At 37.7% G+C, this 14,255-nt stretch overlaps 1 pseudogene; it reads right to left on the reverse strand.

Moving 5' to 3' along the window:
• Positions 1–4,287: 4,287 nt before the first annotated feature.
• Positions 4,288–5,266, reverse strand: LOC120592385 (olfactory receptor-like protein OLF4; annotated as a pseudogene).
• Positions 5,267–14,255: the final 8,989 nt, after the last annotated feature.

A 14,255-nucleotide genomic window follows, 5' to 3' on the forward strand; every position in this document is an offset into this window, starting at 1 on the left:
ACTGAAAATAAAGGGATGGTAGAAGATATTAAATGAAAAACAAAGTGGCAAATAGACTTTTAAACAACAAGAGACAAAGAAGGACCCAGTAATCTCCACTTCTGGGTATTTATCCAAATAAATTCAAAAAGCTACTTCGAGGGGATATGTGAATCCATATGTTCATTGCAGCATTATTTCCAATGACCAAAATATAGAGGCACCTGGGGATCCAACAATAGATGAATGGATAAAGAGGTGATACATATATACAGCGGAACATTACTTAGTTATAAAATGAATGAAATCTTCTCATTAGCAAAAACATGAGTGGACCTAGAGGGTATCGTGCTGACTGGAATAAGTCAGACAAAGAAAGACAAATGCCTTATGATTTCACTTATGTGGAATCTAAAGAACAAAATAAATGAAAATACAAAACGGAAACATACTTATAGATACAGAGAACATTTTGGCGTTTGCCAGATGGGAGGGTGGTTGGGGTGAGGGGGTGTGAAAAAGTGGAAAGTTTTAAGACCTTCAAATTTCCAGTTATAAAAACACTTGGATAGAATGTACAGCCCAAGGAATATAGTCAATAATATTGTAATAACTATGTATGGTGTCAGATGGGTACTAGATTTATTGGGTGATCTAATTTATTGGGTGTCTAATTATTAAGTTGTACACCTAAAAATAATATAATATTGTATGGCAACTGCAATTGAAAAATAAATATTATTTTAAGAAGAAAAGAAAAAAAAATAGATATGGTATGAACCATTAGAATTAGCATTATGAAATAAAATCTTCAAACTGTATTATGAAAAAAATTTATGAAAAGATATGGTTGTAAAATTAAATTGCAGTACTATTGCTGTTAGAATATTCAAAGAATAAATTATGTAAAACTTTATTTAATATGTGAAAAGGGAAACACTGATCAACTATACATTGCAACTATTTCATCACCTGTGAGGCTATATATATATATGTATGTATTAGCAATTTACTTTCCTAATGAGAAATTGTCTGTTAGAGCCCTTTGCTTTTGTATGGTGGAGTTGGAGTGTTTACATTCCTGTCTCTGATCACATTCTTTCAAAAATGAATTGGAGGTTTGTTAGTTTATTTATTTATTTTTTTACCAAATGACTCTTTGCCATTTAGTTTTTTATGTTTGTATAGATATATTTGTGGAGATGTATAAATAAATATACACATATATTTATAATATATGTATACATATATAAATATACTTATCGATATAAATTTTGTGTGGTCCAGCCCATCAGGAATTCTATTTATTAGGAATTCTATTATCAGAATGACAAACTAACAAATGCCGGTGAGGACGTGGAGTAAAGGGAACACTTGTACACTTGATGGAAATGTCAATGGAAGTAGAGCTACAATATGATCCAGCAATCTCACTGTGGTTGTTTGCTGGCTTGATTTATAAATCAGTGTGTTTATGATGCGGACAAGAGAAGTGAACATTGATTTCAGTAGTGCAAAGGTCAGTGTTGTCAATTAAATGATAACAATGGAAGTTCAATTAGAGGGAGGAATGAGAGGCACGAAGTACTTCCAGTAAAAGTTGTCCAAGGCCTTATTCATTAAAAAGTGTAGAGAAATTGGGCGTTAGCTGTGTAGAAATAGAATGTGAAGTGAGGGCATTTCTTTTTAGTTTTAACATGTGGCATATCTGACTGTTTTCATGTAAATGAGAAATTTCAAGACCAAGAAATGCTTGCAATTATATCTTTGCCAAAGTATTTCATGAGACGAGCATCTCACAGTATCTTCCCTCACCCTGCGTTTCACATTAAAAAGTTTATTTACTATATGACAAGGGGAATGCTAATGAGCTTTACTCTGCAAATATTTTGTTACTTGTGACGCTGTCTATATATGTGCATTTGTCAGTCATTTACTTTCTTCATCTCAGATTGCCTGTGAGAGCTCTTTGTTTCTATATGGTGGGATTGGAGTATTTGCATTCCTGTGTTTGATCACATTCTTTGAAAAAAACAATTGGAAGTTTAATATTTTTCCACAAAATGACTGTTTCATCTTTAGTTTTTTTATGTATGTATAGATATACTTGTGGAAATGTATGAGATTATAAATGTAGTGTGTTTGTGTCTATCAGGAATTTTATCTATTAGGAATTCTATTATCGAAATGATCAAAGATAATATTTGCTGGTGAGGATGTGCGGAAGGGGGAGCACTTATACATTGTTAGTGGAAATGTAAATAGGAATAGAGCTATCATAAACATTTTAGCTATTTAGCTATTAATTTTATTCTATTCCCTCCAATTTTTCTGCAAAATGACGTATTGTATAAGAAAGATATGCACACTTGTATAGAAAGATGTGCGGCTTGAAAGTGTTAAATTGTGTGGTCTCTGAAGTTCACACTTGTGGAATCCACCATCATCCACCATCATCCCAGTGCCACCAATTTGTGTGTCTGAATGACAACTGCACTCATTCGGGTCCTCAAATCTGCTCCTGCACGACTGCTCTGTCTCAAAGGTGCATCACCATCCACTGTCTTTCAAGCCGGAAGACTTTGCATCAAGCCTGTGTGATCACTTCCATGAACACCACTGGGTATAGTGGTCAGGAGCATGGACCCTGGCCCAGGCTGCCTGGGTTCAAATCCCAGCTTACTACCTGTTGCTTACTACCTGTGTGACCCTGGCCAAAAACTGAGCCTCTCTGTGCTTCAACCTGTTAAGACTAGTACGTATTATACAGAGTTTATATGAGGATAAAAAGAGTTAATGCCTCGGAACTGTGCCTGACACAGAGTAATGGCTTCCTGTGTGGTGTTCTTTTCTTCAGCATGTTACATATCTGAAATCATCTTGTGTGTATCCCTCTGGCTTTGGTTTACAGGCTGTGTCGTCCCACTCTAAGATGTCATAGTGACCCTCATCATTGCCTGGTCCAGCACTTAGCACACCACATTTGCTCAGTAAATATTTGGTAGATATATTCATTCATTTATGTATCTTCTACCTTCATCAAATGTCACCACACCCCTTAAGTGTCAGCCACAACTCCTTCCACTCTTTCCCCCACTGTCTTAACTATTCTTAATGACCTACATGTGGGTCCAAGCCCCACCACTTGTTAGCTCCATGACCTTGGGCAGTCACTCCCCTGTTGTAGTCAGGCTCCCTAAGACCAAATTCGGGTTCAACGAGGACTCACAAAACTCAGCAATGCTGTTACATTCATGCTACAGTTTATTACAGTGAAAGTGTGCAGATTACAATCAGCAAAGGGAAGAGGTACATGGACAGCGTCCAGGAGAGACCAGGAGTGAGCTTCCAGTTGTTTTCTCCAATGGACCTGTATCGACATCACTTCATTCTTCCAGCAATATGTGTGACAACATGCATGGGGTATTGCCAAATAGGGATGCTCACCTGAGCTTTGGTGCCCAGTGGTTTTATTGAGATTCAGTCACATAGACATGACCGCCAGCCTGAATGGCTCATCTTAATCTCCGGCCCCTCCAGAGACTACATTGATCCTGTGTGGCCTAAGGTCCCACCAGAAAACACATTGTAAGCATAGACTATCGATTCATAGTGGCCCAATGTCCCCAGATAAACAAAGGAACTCTTATCAGGTAGGACATCGAAAAGGCTTAGAAGCTGTCTCTCAGGAGCCAGACAAGAGGCAAAATTTCTTTGTAATGTACAGGATTTGGACAAAACAGGCCTGCTAAATTAATCCTTATGGTATACCTGGAATCTTTCAACCTCAGTTTTCATATCTGTTATATAAGGAAAATAGTGGTCCCCTCTAAGAAATGACCCTTATTCATTCAGAGGGCTCCACACCAACCTCCATTCCATTAACCTTTCTCTGCTGCCTCTGACACCGCTTCCTCAGTGTGCACATCTGTCTTTCAGGAGTCGGCATCCATCATGGGAGTCGTCCTGGCATGGAGAGGCAGGAAATCAAAGAGGAAATACAGCAGACAGTGACCACAAGGCCATCTTCCAACACCAAAGAGGCACAGGGCAGAAGAAATTATTTTTAAGATCCATATGTCTTCAAACTATAAATGGAATTTTCCAAATATTCTTGGTTTAAATCTGGGAAATACTTTGTGAGACTGGGAAAACGGAGAAAGAGAGAAAATATCTATACATCAGAGCAGAAAGCATGATAAAAAATTATTTACATTTGTATAGAGAAGGTGGAAAACTAAATGGAAATTCCAGCAAATAAATAAAGGAGGCATATTCTATTTCCACAATTTTCTGGTTCAAAGGCTTTTAGCTCTCCAAACACAGAAAGTTCTTCAGCCCCAGAACAGTTGTCCCTTTTCTAGCTGCCATCCCACGGAATCTTTTCAAAGCCCCCTTTATGTCTTTGTTCCTGACTGTAGATGAAGGGGTTCAGCACGGGTGTGACAACAGTGTACATGACCGATGCTACTGCACTTGAATGCGAGATTTGGGTAGCAGCAGAGCTGAGGTACACTCCTACACTTGTACCATAAAATAAGAAGACAATAGAGAGGTGAGAAACACAAGTAGAAAATGCTTTAAACTTCCCTTGAGCTGATGGGATTCCACGTATGCAAGAAACAATCTTAGAGTAAGAGTAGAGGATCCCAGTAAAAGGAACACCAGCCAGCAGCATGGCTGACAAATGCATCGCCAGGTTATTTAGAAAGGTGTCAGAACAGGCAAGTTGGATCATCTCATTGATTTCACAGAAAAAGTGGGGGATTTTCAAGACTGTACAGAAAGATAGTCGCAACATCATCAAGCTTTGTAACAAGGAATACAGGGCACTCATGATCCAGGACAAAAGAAGCAGCAGTCCACAGAGTCGGGGGTTCATGATGACTGTGTAGTGCAGGGGGTGACAGATGGCCACAAAGCGGTCATAGGCCATTACGGTCAGGAGGAAGTCATCCAACACTCCAAAGAGTATAAAAAAGTATATCTGTGTGATGCAGCCTTTATAGGTTATGACTTGGCTCTCTGTTTGTATGTTCACCAGCATCTTTGGGATAGTGGTGGAGGTGAAACAGATGTCCTCCAAGGACAGGTTTGAGAGGAAGAAGTACATGGGCGTGCGGAGGTGGGAGTCTGAGCTGACGGCCAGGATGATGAGCAGGTTTCCAAAGATGGTGATCAGGTACATGGAGAGGAAGAGCCCAAATATGAGAGGCTGCCGTTCTGGTTCATCTGAAAATCCCAGGAGAAGAAATTCTAAAATTTGTGTACCATTCCCTTGTTCCATGTGCTGGAGGTGATGACTGGAAATGAAAAAAAATAAGATGATTAATTTTTATACATGAGTATTACTAACATGGGAAATGCTACAATTTATATTTTAACCACTAAATGTATATATGACATGTATATGGTTTTGTAGAGATTTGATCTCCTTTAAGTAAGGTCATGTGACATCTCTAATTACAAATTACTGCCATCCTCTTAGCAATTTGCCAAATAAATCATTTTTATATTGGTTTCATGAGAAATTCTTTTACACACTGAGGAAGTTCTGATTATTTCCTAGACAAGGAGCACAGGGTGCTGAAAAACAGAAGTCCCTATAATCCAAAGATGGAGAAGGAATATAAGAAAGTGAAAAATTATACATGCTGTTAGGTGGTGACTGTGCTTTGAAGAAAAAGAAAGTATGTATACAAGTTCGTAGATGTCCGTGTCATTTTCAATGGAATTGATAAAGACTTGAAACAAGGTGCTACTTGAGCAGAGACCTTAAGGGAGATGCAGAAAAGACAGGAAGATTTTGGGGAAGGGTGTAGCCTGCGTGGGAAAGAGCCAGTGCAAAGGTCCTGAGTTTGGCACTTGCCTCAAGTAAACATGCTCAAAAGGAAGCTGTTTGGTGAGGGGAATGAGAAAGAAGGAGATGATAGGGATGCTGTCAGAGAGTGGAGGAATGACATGACCTGTCTGCTTCAGATGAAACTTCAAGACCCTTCGAGACCCAGGGTTCACTCAATTACATATTGTTCCTTAAACTTTATTATCTTTGCAAGGGATCCTGTGAGGAGTGATGTCTTCTTTATTTCCATCTTTTGATCGACATTCTGGATGTGTATTTTAAAGAACACATTTCAGAGAATATGAGCTAGGTACCCCTGCCCTGAGAAGTGAAGAAATGCTCAGCTACACGAAAAACACACACTCACACCCACCTCCTGGGTCATGTTAATACTAGCTTATACTCACCCGCAGACACAATAATGATGAAAGAAGTAATACAAGGCAAGATAATATCAGATTATCCCCCTACATATTATAGAATAAGTTCCAAAGTCCATTGATAAGCCCTCAAATCGACATGTAAAACTGGTACTCCATTGTCATATAACTATTTTCCACCCTGATTTTAAAATTAGATAAATAAGAGGAGATTAAATAATGAAAGATAGAGGAGAGAGAAACAGAGAGACAGAGAAGAAGAAGAGACAGAGACAGAGACAGAGACAGATCTAATAATCTCGGATGGTCCCTGAGAGATTGTGATGAGGAGAAAGCATCCTTAGTTGGTAACATGCCAACCACAGTTGTTTTGCCTTATGCACAGAATTATCAATAAGGTAGCAAATAACTATTTATTCAAAACAGAAAACAGAAATTTCTTTATGTGTCAAGATATCTCACAGATCAAACATATTACTAGAAAATTTGCAAAGAATAAACCTATAATTTACAAAAGGAAATATACAATATATAGAAAGAAAGCAGAGATTTTTACAGCTGAAATGAGACATTAGTAAATAACACTAAGTGCAAAGCCTTGGAAATTTGAAAACTCGGTTTTGTTTCTGAGATCTACCACCACTTAGTTTTCTCAATGAGAAACAGCTGAAGATTCTAAATGCTAAATCCTAAACCAAATAGTATAGAAAGTGATATCAATTTAGAACGATGTCAGGTTTGAACAATATATGTAACAAACTTAGCAAAGTTAATCATCTATTGTCTGTTGGCAAATAAATGATGACCACTGTGATGAGACGAGACAGATTATTTTTTTCTGCATCTTATGTCTCCATTACTTCTCCACCTCTAGGACCTCAATTGCACAGCCATATTTTATTGTCACCTCTTCCATCTTCTAAGGGCTGGAAACCCTCTAGACAGAAATCACATTGACCCACGAAGATCTCTTTATATTGAAAACTGTTCAGAAGACTCCCGAATTAAACTCCATCCCAGTGATTCCTCAATGAAGAGAGAAGTCAAATTTTGTAGCTTCAACACAAGGCTCATGTCTTGTGACCTTTCCACCCCTTTCACCCGCATAGAGCCCTGCCCGTGCTCACACTAATCTCCCAAACGTTGAACTTGACTCCCAGCTTCTCCTGGCACCACAGCTACAAAGCTCAGAGCCTTTACACTCATACATCCTTCTGCTTGCAGTCTCTCCACGAGACATTTTGGAACTTTTCAAACCCTCTCCATCCTCTAAATACCAAGTCCTCTTCAGATTGCCTGCATCTTCTCCTTCATGAATCTTTTCTTTTTCTGAACATTATCACAGGAAAAATACTTTCTCATCAAGTTACTTACATATTAGGATGCTCATGGTATAATTTTTATTTATTTCTCTGTCTTTTCTCCCTGCTACACAGTCAGTACAGTGAGGCATGTAGCATGTTAAACAAATCACCACCTTCCCACCAGAAAAGCTGAGTTGAAAACAGTAGCTGAATAAATAATCACTCCACAGAGGGATGAGAGAACATTCTCAGAGAAATTGCTGATGATGAGAGAAGGAAGAGAAGGAGGCAACACTGATGTAGTTGTAGGGGCCGTGCCAGTGGAATGTTTTCTACATTCTATATCAGGACGCAGTAGAGTAACAGTTTATAGTTTGCAAGAATTAACTAGAATAGAATCAAAAAGCCATAAGAGAAAATATGAGAGTGCATGATATATAGAATACATACTTAATCGTATCATGATTCTCTTTGTCGATCCCATATGTGTGTATGTGTGTGTGTGCGTGTGTGTGTGTGCATGGTGTGTGTGTGCATTGCTGTGTTCGTGTGCAGGCATGCTGGATCACAACATAAAAAGAATGTCTTATTTTGGGAGAAAACAAAAACCTCCTGATCCACTGTAATAAATATAAGAATAGTTTTAAAAGACCACTTCTTGTCAATGAGGGAAAAGCAACAAGAATGAAGAACTCACAGAGAGTCAGGTACAGAGAGAAGAGGCAGCCGGCGTGGGTGCTGCAGTTCCCCAAGGCTCAAGGGACATCACCCTGACAGGGCCTTTACTACCCCACTGGCCTCATCACAGCATCCACCTCAGCCCTGATCTAATTGTTATTCCTGTGCTTATTCCACATTTACATAACCAAACTTGTATTTATATGGCACAGTATTGGATGAGCCTGGACACTCTCTCACTTTTCTTTGAGGAATTCTTTCCTTTGATATTTTGGGGCTTTGAGTTTTGACCTCTTTTGAACAATTCTGATGGGTACACTAGTCCTGGTTCTTTTCCATATCCAATATGAAAAGGTCTCCCCAGACATATTCTATAAAATCCTCCTTATTCTACAGCTATTGATGCCCTTTCTTCATACATTTATTCCCTAAGGAAATGATGTCATGGTGCACACATTTTACTACACTGGGCCTTCTCTTTGTAATGTGAGATCCAATGAGTAAGGACCTCCCTTATTTTGCCTTTGTGCTTTTATAATATGTGCATTAATATAGAACAAATGTTGAAAAATGGGGAAATATGACCAAGTTAAAATAGTAGATTTTAATAACTGTATTAAGTCAACTCAATTAATATGTAAGACCAATTCTAAAAGAAAGGATAAAACACCATAATTTAATCACATTGATATGGGTATCTAATTTCAGATAATTAGGAAAGACCTGCATAGAAAAATATAAAAATATACTTTTGACAAGTTGTGAGGAAGAAGTACCTATTGTTATAATTTCTACCTATATAAAGGTAAGTAGATTCAGATATCCTTAGGAAAGGATAGATGTGATCATTACTGAATGAAAAACAATGCTGCTCAAATGATGAGTGAGGACATATAAGTTTTTATGTGTAAAAATAGCGAGGGGGGACACAATATGACAGACTTAGAATTGAACAAAAAATTATAATTGTCATACTTTCCAACAAATTCATCTCTCAATATATGATGGAATTCAATGTCAAACAGCAAAGTTGATAGAAAAAATCTCCAATTTAACATATTAAATAAATTAATTAGTCTACCTAGCAAACAAACATCGCCATCTCTAGGCTCTGGGTGAGGCTAGTTAGGCTCTCAGAAGACCTCAAGTAGAAGTTCTCAGGTTCCATCCTCTCTGACCCTTCTCTGAAGTACCTGCTGGTCTATTGGACTCATCTGAATGGGGTCTCTGAAAGGGAGGACTCCGTGTGGAAGTCTGAATGCCTCCCTGGATGATCGACGACGGAGACTGAAGCTCTGTTCCCAGACAAGGCAGCAGAACAAAGTAAAGCATTGATCTCACTCGGACTTAGGAATCCAAAATAATAAATACGTGTTGTAAAGCCCAGGCTTGTATGAACAGAGAGGTGATCATTTCAGCTTCATTTATTTGCTCATTAGGCACTGTTTCCAATATTACTCCCACCACTGAGCCCCGATTTCCCTGTGGGACACTGGTGTGGACGGACTGGAAATTTTTCCTGTTGATTCTCTGTTCCCAAGAGTCCAGGTGAGAAGTCAAGTGAATCCTGTTTTCATACTCCTCCATGATTCTCCTACCTGCAAGAGGTCTCACCTCCCAGATCCTCATCTCAACCCTGCATTAAAGTTCTCTCAAAATTCTAGACTGAGGATAATGTCTGTGTTAGGTCCCAGGGTCTTCAAAGTATATCCCTCTTTGTCAAAAGGGAAACTCTGTGACTTTCATGTAAATGTTGGACACTACACACCTTGGTTTCATGACGCCTTACCAAATTAATGAAGAATATTATGTTTATATCAGAAGTTAAGAGCTGTCCTTAGTCCCACATTATAAAAGATTTGATAATTTAAAAAAAACATATTTACATACTTTTATGTCATATTATCTGAGCTTTTACCTTCAGGCTTTGTCAAAATTCAATTTTATAAAGGTCCATCCCATGGGATTTTTCTATTATGAACTCTATCTGACATTGCAGAAATGGGACTTCAAAAAGTTTAGTGATCTGCCCGAAGTTATAATCAGAGTAAGGAATAGGCGCTGACTGGAATCTGTCGGGACGCTTTCAGTTTTTAATCTCTGAGCCAGTGGTTCCCAGCCAGAGATGATATTGCTCCTGGTTTATAAGGCAATGTCTGAAGGGAGGCTCTAAAAACCTACAACATCCATCACAAATAATTATGTCAGATTTTGAAGGTGAGATAAGCTAGTCTGGACTAGCATTTCTCCAACTTCAGTGTGCATATGACTCATGCAGGATTGTAGTTCAAGTGCAGATACTAATTCAGCAGGTCTTGTTGGGCCCAGGGGACTCTGCATTTCTCACAAGCTCCAGGAAGATGCTGATGCTGCAGATACTGGTCTGAGGGCACTGCGAGTAGCAAAGCTGAGGTCCTGTGATCGTGTAAGGGGCACCTAGTTGTACGTCATCTGTACCCAAAATTGTGTTTAAATTAAATTTTAGTTGAAATGTGTACAGTCATGCACCATCAAACAAAGGGGATAAATTCTGAGAAATGCAGGGTAGGTTAGGTAGCATAGAGCACACTTACACAAACCTAGATGGTTAGCCTACCACACACCTAGGCTATGTGGTATAGTCTACTACTCTGTAGGGGAAGAAAAATGTTTCTTTCTACCCTTTGGGTTCTTTGCTGACACATCCTTGTAACCAAGGCCAGTTTAATAGAAGAAAACTGATGAAGTTTAATAACATGTATTTCTTCTGTATACATGGGAGAGATCCAGGAAAACTGGGTAACTCCCCAGAGTGGCCTGAGCTACCATGTTAACTATCATCTTTAGCTGAAAGTAGAAGGTGCTGGGGTTGTATATAGTCAGTAATGGGAGGTTATCAGAAAAAAAAAAAAACAGTAAATGAGGTAAGGCTGTTATGCAGACATAAGGCATTGTCTTCTTCGTTGATGAGTTTCTAGAGAAAAGGACACCCCCATTGACCTGGTACAGCCAGGGAGACACCCTTACAATTGGAGATTTTCCTTACTATGTAAATGTTCCTTACAAAGTAGAACTTGTACTTGGATTTCAGAGCTTCTCCCATGTCTGTTGTTTCTTAAAATTAACCAGCATCAAATAATCTTTATGGCAAACTGACATATTTTGGGGTGACAAATTCTGTTGCCTTATACTTCCTAGATTACAGACCTATATAACATGTTATTATACTATAAACTGTAGGAAATCATATCAGGATGACTATTTGTTTAGTAATGCTTCATATTCTGATGACTATGAAGACTTAGCCAATAAGAATTTTTCAGGAACATTATAATCTGTGATTATATTTATTTTTGGTATTATTATTGTTTTAATTAATTAACTAGTTATTTATTCTTTTCTGGTGACGTTGGTTAATGAAATCCAATAAGTTTCAACTGTATACTTTAACAGTAAGGCATATATATGTTTACACTGTGTTCACAACCCATAGTTAGATTTATTTCTGTCACCACAGGTTTGACCCACTTTACCCCATGTACCTCCTCCCTCTCTCGTATCTATTGTCCAAGACCATGAGTCTCTGTTTCTTTGTCCTGTTTGTCGATTTTAGGTTTCTATTCCACAAATAAATGATATCATGTGATTTTCAACTTCTTCGGTCTGGCTTATTTCACTTAGCATGATTATCTCGAGTTCCAGCCATGTTGTCTCAAATGGCAGTATATCATCTCTTCTTATGGCTGATAATATTCCATTGCATATGTGTACCACGGCTTCTTTAGCCAATCATTTATTGTAGGACACTTCGGTTGCATCCATGTCCTGTCCAGTGTGAATAATGCTGCTATGAACATTGGTGAGCAAAAATCATTTTGGATATGGATTTCCAAGTCTTTGGAGTAAATACCCAAGAGGGATTGCTGGATCATATGGCAGATCGATTCTTAGTTTTTTGAGACATCTCCATTCTGTTTTCCAAAGTGGTTGTACCAATTTGGAGTCCCACCAGCAGTATATGAGAGTTCCTTTTTCTCCACATCCTCTCTAGCATTTGTTATTACTTGTCGTCTTGATGATACCCATTCTAACAGGTATGAGATGGTATCTCACTGTGGTTTTGATGTGCATTTCCCTAAATAACTAACGGTGTTGAGAATCTTTTCAAATATTTGTTGGCCATTTGTATGTCCTCTAGGCAGAAGTGTCTCTTCAGGTTCTCTGTCCATTTTTTGATTGGATCGTTTGTTTTCTTGTTGTTATTGAGTTGTATGAGTTCTTCGTATATTTTGGATATTAGGCCATTATCGGAGGTGTCGATCGCAAATATGTTTTCCCATTCAGATGGTTGTCTCTTTACCTAGTTGATGGTTTCTTTTTCTGAGCAGAAGCTTTTTAGTTTGATGTAGTCCCATTCATTTATTTTTGCTTTTACTTCCATTGCCTTTGAGGTCACATTCATAAAATCCACTTTAAGTCCAAGGTCCTTGAGTTTAGGTCCTATGTTTTCTTCTATGCATTTTATTGTTTGAGGTCTTATACTCAGGTCCTTAATCCATTTTGAGTTAATTTTGGTGTGTGGTAATAGAAAACAGTTTAGTTTCATTCTTCTGGAGGTGGCTTTTCAGTTTTCCTAGAACTATATATTGAAGAGGCTTTCCTTTCTCCACTGTATGTCTTTGGCTTTTTTGTTGAAAATTATTTGCCCATATAAATATGGGTTTCCTTCTGGACTCTGGATTCTGTTCTGTTGGACCGTATGTCTGTTTTTCTTGCCAATAGCATGCCGTTTTGATTATTGTCGTTTTGTAGTATAATTTGAATTCAGGCAGAGTGATGCCTCCCGTCTCGTTCTATTTTCTCAGAATGGCTTCGGCAGTTTGAGGTATTTTCTGCTTCCATACAAATCTGATATATTTTTTTCTATTTCTTTAAAAATGTCGATGAAACTTTGAAGGGGATTGCATTCAATTACTATAATGCTTTCGGTCATATTGTCGCTTAAACTATGTTGATGCTTCCAATCTATGAACATGGAATATCTTTCCATTGCTTTGTATCTTTTTTGATTTCTTTTAATTAGGTCTTATAGTTTTTATTATATAAGTCCTTCACATGTTTTATTAAATTTATTCCTAGTATTTTATTCTTTTCGTTGCAATTGCAAAAGAAATTATTTTTCCACTTTTTTTTCTGACCTTTCGTTATTAGAGTATAGAAACACTATGGATTTTTGAACATTGATTTTGTATGCAGAGATTTTACTGTATTTGATTATTGTTTCTAGTAGTGTTCTATGGAGTCTTTAGGGTTTTCTATATAAAGAATCATGTCATCCACGAATAGTGACAGTATGACTTCTTCGTTTTCTATTTGGATGCGTTTTATATCTTTCTCTTGCCTGATTACACTTGCTTGGACCTCCAATGTTATATTGAGTAACAGTGGCGATAGTGGTCAGCTTTGCCTTGTTCCTGATCTTAGAGGGAAGGTTTTTAGCTTTCCAACATTCGGTATACTTTTGCCTGAAGGTTTCTCATATATTTATGTTGACTGAGTGTTCGTTATATATAAACTTTATTATGTTAATGTACTTTCCTTCTATACAATTTTGTTAAGTGTTTTGACCATAAATGTGTGCTGTATCTTGTTGAAGGCTTTTTCTGCCTTTTGATATGATCATAAGATTCTTATTTGTTAATTTGTTCATGTGGTGTATCACATTAGTGGACTTGCATATGAAGAAACATCCCTGTTCCTGTTAAATGAAGCCCACTTGATTGTGGTGTATAATCTTTTTAATATGTTGCTATATTCAGTTCTCTGTATCTTTTTTATTTAGGATTTTTGCTTCTGTGTTCATGAGAGATATTGGTGTGCAGTTTTTTTTTATTTTGTGTTTTCTTTACCAGGTTTTGGTATCAGAATAATATTGGCCTCATAAAATGTGTTGGGCAGTATTGCCTCCTCTTTGATTTCTTGGAAGAGTTTGAGGAGCATAGGTATTAAATCTTCTTTGAATGTTTGGTAGAATTAACTGGGGAAGCCATCTGGCCCTGGACTTTTACTTTTTGGTAGGTTTTTGACGATTGT

The sequence above is a fragment of the Pteropus medius genome, unplaced genomic scaffold, assembly GCF_902729225.1.
Source record: "Pteropus medius unplaced genomic scaffold, Ma_sr-lr_union100, whole genome shotgun sequence".
Taxonomy (NCBI): domain Eukaryota; kingdom Metazoa; phylum Chordata; class Mammalia; order Chiroptera; family Pteropodidae; genus Pteropus; species Pteropus medius.